At 39.2% G+C, this 11,055-nt stretch overlaps 1 protein-coding gene and 1 long non-coding RNA gene across 2 annotated transcripts in view; both read right to left on the reverse strand.

Moving 5' to 3' along the window:
* Positions 1-11,055, reverse strand: part of LOC145441659 (uncharacterized) — a 125,128-nt gene that overhangs the window by 9,217 nt on the left and 104,856 nt on the right. The gene's annotated exons all lie outside the window — the stretch shown is intronic.
* Positions 5,275-6,310, reverse strand: LOC145448359 (uncharacterized). Its single transcript, XR_013917885.1, has 2 exons — positions 6,172-6,310; positions 5,275-5,384 (listed from the first exon to the last, which is right to left on the reverse strand). It is a non-coding gene; the product is annotated as an uncharacterized LOC145448359 (long non-coding RNA).

Below are 11,055 nucleotides of genomic sequence, written 5' to 3' on the forward strand. Positions count from 1 at the left end.
CACCTCCGTTTTATGGTTATTGCTCGGTGTATAGTCTGAATTTCGTATTGGAGAATTCTCTCATCAACAGTCATAACCTTCCATACCATCTAACTATATTTAAGGATTGCTAACTTTCTGGTTTCATTGTGTGCTATGACGATAAGGGGGGCACGAAATATTCACTGTCATAAAAGTTAGAGAACCAGTGGGCTAAAATAAATCTTATTATTTCAAAAATGGATGAACAGCAAATAAACGCTTCTGAAACCTGTGCTGAACCATTTCTCTTACACCACGGTCAAAGTTTTATTTTTAATGTCTGGCCAGTACCGAGGCTTGTTGCAACAATAGCAAAAAAATATTCAAGTTTCCAACCAAGGATTCATCAAACTTGATCACGCATTTGTAAAGATGTTATCCCAATCTTACCTACAATCTTGGCTAAATTTACTGGGGCCAGAAACTTTTCGCACCCTAATGTTCATCAAATGCTATCTAACAGTTTCCGAGCAAGTGAAAATGTAAATGCGAACCAAAATATTGTAATTCTTAGTTATTAGGACGTTATTTCCTTTTGCATTTATTATAATTTTTTACGCACCTTATCGGTATCATCCTTATGGCTGACGCCTTTCCAATTACATTTCATTATCCTGGCTCAGCTCTGAGTAGGCTAATCGTTTGATCACATTTCATCGACTGTCCTGTAGCCTATTCGCTGTTAGTCGCTCAAACCTTTGGTTCTTAACAGTCGCTTGAAACATTTTTCTGTGCTTGTAGTTTTCAGTACCCATGATTAGGAATAGTTCGAATACGTTCGTTTTTTTTCTAATTTAAGGGTATTCTACATATCAGGAATGAAACATGAATAGCTTGAGATTGTTGCTAATTACGTCGCTACGGTTGTAAAAGAACACCTCCTTACTGAATCAATTACCTGTTTAAAAGTAATTGTAATTGTAATTATATTTGTAATAAATTACATGCTCAACAGTAATTGTAATTGTAATTGTAATTTGATATTTCTAGCATTGAGTAATTTTAATTGTAATGTAACTGAAACATGCAAGGAAGTAATTGTAATTGTAATTGTAATTAAATTAAAATATTGTAATTGATCCAACTCTGGTACGCATCCTACTGATGTTCTGTTCTGTCTATTTTCCATGTATATTTGCGCTGTAGGCATACTTATTGCTTACATGTCAATTAAGTTCTCTTGTTCCTGTTAACACGAAGACCGTCATGACCATATCTGCATAAGTGAATGTGCATGTTGTCTCCCTGATTGGGTGACGAAACATCAGGAGATAACAGAGGCAGGCAACTTTTCCAGTTCGCGGGCCGGATTTGGGTGAATGAATTAGGCTACTTGGCGGGACCGATTCCTGACACTATGCATCATTCGCGTTTTTGTCCGCCTATACAAGGAATAAATCGTATTTAACATAAACTTAAAGCTTAAAGTATAGAGACAAAAGTCAGTATTTAATGAATTTATGAACGTCGATCGAAATTGTCAACAAGTTTTTTGAACTCAGGCTGCATATCAGACGCAGAAACTAGAGCGGGATCTGGACTGGTGTCGGACTAGATGTCCAGACGTTTTTTTTCTTCATTTTTGGCCGGGGAAAGATCAAAGACGGATTCACATTTTTCTGATATGGCCGGCGTCGGATCGGAGCCGTATCGTACTTTTATAATATGATCAGAATCGCTATTAAGGCTATTGATCAGTGTGGGTGTTGTAACTACCGATTACAAGACATTAGCCTTCAATGAAACCTGTGTTCAATTCAAAACAGAGTTTTTATCATCACATTTTGTTGTTGTTGCAATATTCAATATGTAACCGGCCCCCTACCGTATAATCTACTATTTCTGTAGTTTACTAGACTTGTAGATGATTACTGCATCATCATCACTGCATAAAACCTCGAAATGATAAGTGGGACGAAAAAGGTTGGGAACCACGGCTGTAGTGCCACATTCCCTTAAATTTTACAAGTCTTCCGTAAACCATAAGGAAATAAAAAACACGAAAACAATGCGCATATTGTTAATACGCAATAAAATGCATCAATTTATAATAAGGTTGAACCTCTGTAGCAAAATGGCAAAACGAGTATGCACTGTGCAATAAATAAAAAGCTGCATGCGGCTGTCGAGTCGGAGTTTGCCCACTCCTGATATATCGTATTCTATAACAACATGTAACCGCCTTGGTTAGAGGCATAATGCGTACGGCATTCAAGACCAGTGGTGGCCTTACGATTAGGGGGGCCCTAGGCGAAACTTCCGGGGGGCCCCCTTATCTACATCATCGCAACTTCTGGGGGGCAGCGCCCCCCAGACCCCCCTTACTATTGTTGAACGAAGCTTTTATTGTTGTACACCTCGTATGCGCTGTTCCGGTACTACATTGTCTGTACATCATGATAAAACTGTAACCATTAGGGTTGTTCAAAATTTGGAAAATGTTTGGAATTCTGCGTGTCCATCGCTTATTCTTTAGATTATTGTTAAAAATCAATAATGGGCTTGAAAGAAGCTCCCAGGAAAGCCGCTAACATTTGTCTAAATGCGTTTGAAAGTCGTTGTTGAAGAGTGGGCGGGCAACCGACAGCAGAGGCGGGCAATCACGAAACCACGGTTCTTGATTGGGTAATCGGCTAAGCTTCACTGATTACTGCAACAGCTGACTCGGATTCGGGAGCTTCGCTTTACTAAATAGAAAGTCTGTTTTGCTGAGGTAGAGTCTGTTAGTAGCGGTTGTGGTTCTGTACAAGCGCGTTGTGTGTTGATGAGTCATTAGTAGTACTGTAACACGTGTTCTTTGAATGCTTCACAGTCGATATCAGTAGTTTATGCTTTGGAGCAACAATAGTGCAGTCATGGCAGAGGCAAAACGGCGAAAGATTGCACACATGCCGCAGCGAAGAACAAGATCCAAATCTGAGCAGTACTTGGTCGGATATACTTGCGATCACATCTATGGCTCGAGATTACCTACTATACGAGAAGTAATGAGTTACTTGCTGCATCTGAAAGAGCATTGTCCTCAGTCAACCCCTACTCATGAACTATGTACTGTGGTGGTGGATGATGTAATGACAGTGTGGAAAATGGCGAGAATTGCAACAATGCAGAAATCACATGTGGTGCGATCACTTCAAAACCTGCACGAAAGATGGCGTGATCTGAAGAAGAATCCGAAACAGGAAAGTGATCCCAAGGGTAAGAGGAGAAAATTCACTGATGATTTGGACAAGCTGTGGGATATTGGAAGTAGAGATGCCATAACAACAATAAAAAATGACATTTATCTATCACATGAAAGAAAGCTTGAAGACATTGCATTTTATGAAGATCAACGGCAATCTCGCCAGTCAATAATGTTGGGAAGAGACAAAATTCTGGCTAAAGACCTCAAAAAGAAAACAGCAGCCATTGCAGATCAAACTGTTGAAAACGTTTCACACGACTCAAGTTGTGACTATGTTGTTTTAGCATCATCGTCATCTTCAAAAGAAGGTGACAGTTTGATTTCAAGTTCTGACTATGATGCTGATGTTGGAGTTGGCACCTCGACCCAATCCATTAAACTGATGGCACCTAAAATATTATGAAAAATACGCATGTTTCCCAAGCTCTGGATCGATTGCAAGTAACTGACACCGATGCAACGATGCTGATGGGAGCATTTATTAAGGCTTGTGGAGGAGATATAGCCATGTTCTCCCTGTCAAGATCTTCAACGAAGAGAGCCAGGGAAACAAATCGCCTGGAAATATCTCAGGACATGTTGAGTTACAAGGAACATGATGAACAAGTTTCCAAAGCTGCTTCACAAAAGCTTTTAAAGCATGACTGGTATATCGTGGAGGAAACCGCTGTATATGCCTTGTTTTCGCCGAGTGAAAGCAATGAAACCCGAGAAAATATGGCAAAGACGCTCCTACAGGTAGACCGAACTTCAAGTTTCAGGAGAGGCCCGCCCTCGTTGAATGCAACTGTACGCATCAACAAGGACACTACTTTGTCTGATTTTATTGGGCCACAGTCGTGGCACATATTTGATGTTTTTGAATGCTCTGGGGCGTGGCTAGCTCAACTGGTTGATGTTTGGCACTTATATGATTCCTACACCAGAATGAGCTCCTACATCAGTTCTGTCAAAGTCGTTAATGATGCCGCAGAACGAGGTGTAAAGCTAAGCACAGACTATGCTGCAATCTTGACTGACAATGAACAACAAAGAGACAGTCTGCTTCAAGCTGTGGAACAGCATAGGAAGACAGTTGGAGACAGCAGGAAGTCAACTCTAATCAAAAGCCTGTAATCTGCAACTTGTGCCTGACAATGCAACACTGATCTGCAACGTACTTTTTTAATGTCTTTTGTAAATAGTGCTTTTCGCCTTCATTCAATTGTGAATAAAAAGTGTAATATGCGTTTGTTTATGGGTGAGACGTCGACCAGTCATAACAAGTACTACTGAGATGTTGACTCCTGGTGGTAAATTTTTGAGTTTCACTCACTGTCAGTAACGTTTGGAAAGGTAGCAATATGCATGCATCTAGTTTATTCGTATCTCAACTAGCGAGAGCACCTGTGCATACATAGCACTTTCTGCAGGTAGATATTAACTTAGGCGGTTGCGATGTTGTACTATGGACTCTTGGTGACAACATTAGGCTAACAAAGGCAATATATCATGTCTGTAATGCCATCAACAGAAACGACTGCACAACAGCACGCAAAAATCGTTACCAGCAGTGTTCACAAAGTCGGTCTTTCAGCCAATCATTAGCTTATTATTACCGGCTTCAACCAATCAGGATTAATGGCTTCTCTTTGCCCGCCCACTTCATCGATTCCCCGCCCACTCGCCGACGGCTACTTTCAAAAGCATTTAGACAAATGTTAGCGGCTTTCCTGCGAGCTTCTTTCAAGCCCATTATTGTTTTTTAACAATAATCTACAGAATAAGCGATGGACACGCAGAATTCCAAACATTTTCCAAATTTTGAACAACCCTAGTAACCATATTAAATAATTATAATGCCATGCCAAAGTACTACTTGTCATATTTGAAAACAAGTGGCTCAAGTGAACTATAGTGCGTGTCGAGACCCACCTATTTATAAGAATTATGGGATGTAGCATGACATGATAGTATACCAAGGCAACTGCATGCCAAATAGACCATATAAAAATAAATCCAGAAAGCTGTCGGCTGACATTAGTAATAAGCCAGCACACCACGTCAAGGTTTCAGCCAGGTGCTGGATTGGGCCTATCTTTTTTCTACCAAGAAGATTTTGTTGTATGATTAGGCATAGAGCAAAATGTGCGGCAACGTGGTACAACACCAGTAATACCACAGGAACACATCAGCACTGGTATAACCTGTGAAGAGCTAGTTCCACGATGAGTAAGAATGTAGCTTTCAATACAACATCCACTGTAATATAATATTTCTTGCACTCGAATTTTCGGGTGCCACTTTTCAAGAGTTAACGGCACACCAAAGTAGAGATGTGAAAAAAATAGCAGACCGTTAAAAAGTAACAGTTAAGCTTTTCAAGTAGCAGTAGCAGTTACCTGCTAACCCAAATCACAGTTAACAAAATAGCACTGAAGCACATGGCCGTAACATTCAATATAGCCTACATTTATCGTGGTAGTTCTCTGATGTGTTTCATTATTCGACAAGCGAGTGCCATTACACTACAGTCTCAACCGGACCACCACTTCACACTTCTGACAATAGCAGTGCTTATCTTCAACCACCACGACAACCTCGGTAGCAAAATTACATCCATATTTGTCATGAAGGGCACAAGATGGGCGGTTCTGTAAATATACTCCATGAATGGATTTTCTCCTAGCTTTATTGTAAGACGAGGCTAAACGACTCCGTATGATTATAACTTCAATCATAATTAATTGTTAGTTTAAGGTTTGATTTCGGCGAGCTTAGAACTAAACTAATACATTTGAACTTTTTCGACTAAATTAGCGGTCAATTGTGACGTAGGCTTTACCTCCAATATAATTGCTAAAAAGTAACAGTTAAAAATCACAGTTAAGATTTCAAAAGTAGCAGCTCGTAACTGCTACTGCAAAATATCGGTTAAGCCCATCTCTACACCAAAGGGATTTAAACAGATTAAAAAGCAAAACCAAAAAGGCAAAGTATGATGCAACAATTAAAATCACAAACCATGACATTCACATTGTAACAATGGCAACAACAACAAACTTTGAAGTATACGGACATACGGTACTGTAGTAGCAGCGCAATTTGTAAATAATATGTTACACACACGAAACAACACTCACTAATCAGAAATTTGTAAGATATGGAGAAAATCTTTTTGTCTGTAAGAACTTGCCTGGTTGGATTAAACCTAAAAAGCCACAAATAGTATAGGCAAAAGACCACTACAATCAAATACCATATACGTATTTGAAAGCACTGTTACATCATTCAAGTCATAAGCCATTATAGTTGTTGGGAAAACAGCATCATCCTCAATTTGTGCAGAACATTCCTGAGCTGACATTGATTGTTAAAATATTTGTGTAGCAGTTCAAAATTTGCACTGTCATTTCTATCTGAATCTGAACCACTTCCTTTTCTGAGATTATGACTTACATTTAGCATGTACTCGCGGCATTTTAGCAGATACTTGACTAGAGTACGGTAATTAGGAGATACTGATGCAACAAATTACAACATAACTTTTAAATGAGTGACAAAACTCATCGTAGCTAATGAAGTGTATGGTTGTCAACTGACGAGTGCGCCTTACTTAATATGCTGTTTACCGGGTCATATTTATATTGAAATGGTAGCCCATTTGAAGAATGAAATGGTCAAAATTGTCTTATGCAACACCTGATCTTAGGGCAAATCTTGGTTGCAGTCAAATCCGTGGAAAGTTGCATTTATTTTTCACTAGAGTTACACTAAAAAGGTATATTTATGGATAAGTTCCTTGAAATTATTAAGGTATGAGATACTCGAATCGATGCGTATCCAAGGCACTGTCGCAAAACTCAGTGTTAGCGCCTTTGACAAAATCAATTGCCTGAAAAAATTGACCCAAGTGGTAATATAATTTACGGCGGTCTAGCCTGAATGTATGTCAAATCTGAAATGACCTCAAATTCAAACCACAGTGAAATAATCAAGCGATCTATTTATATATAGTAGCCTACCAAATATTTCCAGTAAAAAGTGAGTTGCATGAAAAATCGAAAAGCTCTAAAAATTGCTTGAAAAAATGAAGAAAAGTTGCAATTCAAGATTCCTGCAAACAGCTTAAAACACCATACTACATAACCTTTGAGTATTTAGGAAGCTGCCAGACAAGAAATGAACAAATTATGACAACCCTGAGAATGGATTTCCATTCAGAAAAGGCTTAATTCACAACAAATATGTTGAGTCATGAGAATGGCTCAGTAAACAACAATATATAGGCTATAATAGCCTACATGCTTTCATTGGCTTTGCAAATGACTATTTCCTTTGATATTTTGGATATTCAGGCTCAGTGTGGACTTGCTTCATTAGAAATTAACATACCATATGAAAGCTGACATCAAGAGCTAGCAAGTAGAATCTCACACAAACATATACTGGAAAATTTTGATACACTGAATTATACACTGCTGCCACTAGGAAGTATATATTCAATAATAATTCATTACATGTTATAATATGACCTCATTGACATAAAATAGAAGTAAGCTCTTTTAACAAGCACAGAAATTCAATTATCGAACACCGTTTATAGTACCATATTCTACATCGGTAGGCCTGCATGTATTTTCACGGTTATCCGCAAAATGATTACGAAAATTCACATAAATGTGGGAGGGGGGGCCTCATGAATTCAAAGTAAGCTCTTTTAGCGGGTGCAGAAATTTAATGATGGACTGTTTACGGTACCATATTCGACATCGGTAAATATATTTTCACGGTTATTCGCAAAATGATAACGAAAATTCGCATAAATGTAGGGGGGGGGGGCTCATAAAATCAAAGCAAGCTATTTATCTGATGCAGAAATGTAATGATCGACTGCTGTTTACAGTACCAGATGCTACATGGGTACATATATTTTCACGGTTATTCGTAAAATGATAACCAAAAATCGCATAAATGAAGAAGGCCTTCCTCATAAAATCAAAGTAATCCATTTTAGCGGGTGCAGAAATTTAATAATTGACTACTGTTTACGGTATTATATTCTACAGGGGTACATATATTTTCAGTTATTTGCAAAATGATAACATTCGCGTAAATGTAGGAGGGGGCCCTTTAGCTACTGTCAAAATGGATAGAGATCATAAAATCAGAGTGAGCTGTTGCAACTAGTGCAGAAATTTAATGATCGACTACTGCTTACGGTACTATATTTTACATATGTAGGCAGTAGGCCTACATGTATTTTCACGGCTCTTCGCAAAATGATAACTAAAATTTGCATAAATGTAGGAGGGGGGCCCCCCCATAAAATCAAAGTAAGCTCTTTTAGCGGGTTGACTACTGTTTACGGTATTATATTCTACATGGGTACATTTTTTTTCGCAGTTATCTGCAAAATGATAACATTCGCGTAAATGTAGGAGGAGGGCTCTTTAACTAATGGCAAAATGGATAGAGATTATAAAATCGAAGTGAGCTCTTGCACCAAGTGCAGGAATTTAATGATCGACAATTGCTTACGGTACCATATTCTACATTGGTGCATGGATTTTTGTGGTTATTCGTAAAATGATAACTAAAAAATGTGGATTGATGTTTGACCCCTCTTTACGGTACAATACGAAGATTCTTTATGGTTATTCGGGAAATGGTAATACTTGGAAAAAAGCGCGTAAACTGAGGAGGGGGGGCCTCTCGAAAGCGCGTAAATCAACCAGGGGGGGGCCTAGGCGACCGCCTACCTCGCCTACCCCAAAAGCCACCACTGTTCAAGACCAACAATACATAAGGGGTTCTGCATCCATAGAAATAATTGAAAACCTTCACTACTACCTTTGACCAGCTCTCGCCGCGTTAGAACAAAAATTCAGAAAGATAGCAAGAATTAATAGGAAACGTCGATTCTTCAACTAGCTATGACTAAGAGAACAATAGATCCATTTCGCTCATTGTTTTTGCTTTTTGATACTGCTGCTTTACGGGATTTGGATATAGTTATAGGCTACCATTTTAGATTTGTATCACTTTTAATTGCTTCATGACAGTAAAAACTGACCCATGCGAGTCCTAAACTTTCTTTACTGTACTATTGGTAAAATATAGTTTGGACGGCCTGATTCTATCAACTCCGGATATTGACCGACCTTCTCGAGTTTTCCCAATAACATTTAACCCTATCTCCGCGGTCGGCCTCGAGTCCAAATTTTACCGCTCTCACGAAAAAGATCATAAAATCCGAACAGTGGGACTTGAACCAATACCCAAAATATCGTAGTATGCAGGAAACAGCTGCCTAACCAACTGAGCTACTCGGATTGATCAGCTGGGAGAGCTGAAAGCGCTATGAGAAGAAGTGTTTCAGGTTTTGAAAAATTAGAAGAGAATTTTGTTACTGAATTTGCCACTACGTCATACATAGACGCTCTCGGGGTGAAATCATCGCCTGACTGATTTTACAGCAATATCACCTTTCTAAAATGTCCTGAGTGAGCTTCATACCGTAACACAGTCGAGTGTGAAGGCCGTTTATGTAACACGTGCTCAACGTCGCGCATCTTGCAAACGAGGCTCACACACGCGGCGCGCGTTGTTTTGATAGTCTGGCCGTCACAATATCATTGTATATAATCGGTAATTGACTATCAATCAGTTGTACGATTTATTGCTATGCGTTGAAATAAACCTTGCTCTTTGAACAACAACAGATAAATCCATGGTGGTTGAATTGACAGGTAGTGATAACCTGCAACTCCTCCATGCTTCCTCAGGCACAGCTATGCCGTCAATATGGTTTATTGTGTATCGCATGCGCATCGCGGCATATATATTCAAGTAAAACGATATATTTACGTTTGGCACAATACAATATATTTCAATCATAAGTGGAATACTGACAAACTACACTGCTCAAGGATAACATATATAAAACGGATGATTCAACTGTCTGTATGATGTTGGTATTACAGGCGCGAATACCGTACACTCGCGCCAACTTCCACACCCATGTCTGCAGTGGTTAGCACTGGCTTCGCGTAACTTATATACGATCAACCTTCGTGATACTGATCTTGTTGAAGTGTTATGGACTGCATCTAACTATGTGTGTGACATTCAACTGTGTAAGACAATCGTAAGTGAATGTATATGGCCTTATGTGCCAATGCTCATACGTGCGCGGCATTTTTCACGTAACAGAACATTGCTATATTTCTCACCAATTTGAAGCGTGTTCTATCCAACTAATTGCCGATATTATGGTTGAAATGAACTCTTGCGATCAACAGCTACTCTAAAACGACAACTGTGTCTGCTTACGACGTGTAGAACGGAAGATGTAAGGAATTATAAGATTAGCGTTCATTCAGGCGAACTGAGCTACACATTGTATTTTGCGGGAAACGTTTTTCTGTATTCAATCTGCATTTTGAACAGGTTATGCCATAAGGCAATGGTTTATATATAGCTGGTCGTATGCGTATCGACAATCGCTATTTCTAGACGATCATTGTAACCGTTTACGACCCCTACAACGCCAGATGTCGTTAATTGATTGAAGCGTGTTTGTGAAAAACTATGCGGCGAAAGGGTTAACGTCATCAAAGCCTGCTATATCCAGAGCTGTGGAGTCGGAGTTTGGCTGATTTTCGCTAAAGGGAGTCGGAGTCGGATTCTCTTTTTAGAACGCCTTGGAATCGGAGTCGGAGTCGTGAAATCTATAGTGGCAGGAGTCGGAGTCAGAGTCGTGGAAAAAATACTGACTGGAGTCGGAGTCGGAGTTTGTGTTATTGGTAGTGAGATTGTGTACTTGTAATCAGTATAGTGTGCAATGAGAAAATTAGTAAGTTACA

This window comes from Botryllus schlosseri, chromosome 1, assembly GCF_051294905.1.
Source record: "Botryllus schlosseri isolate E-star chromosome 1, Bs_hap1, whole genome shotgun sequence".
In the NCBI taxonomy this organism is placed as follows: Eukaryota; Metazoa; Chordata; class Ascidiacea; order Stolidobranchia; family Styelidae; genus Botryllus; species Botryllus schlosseri.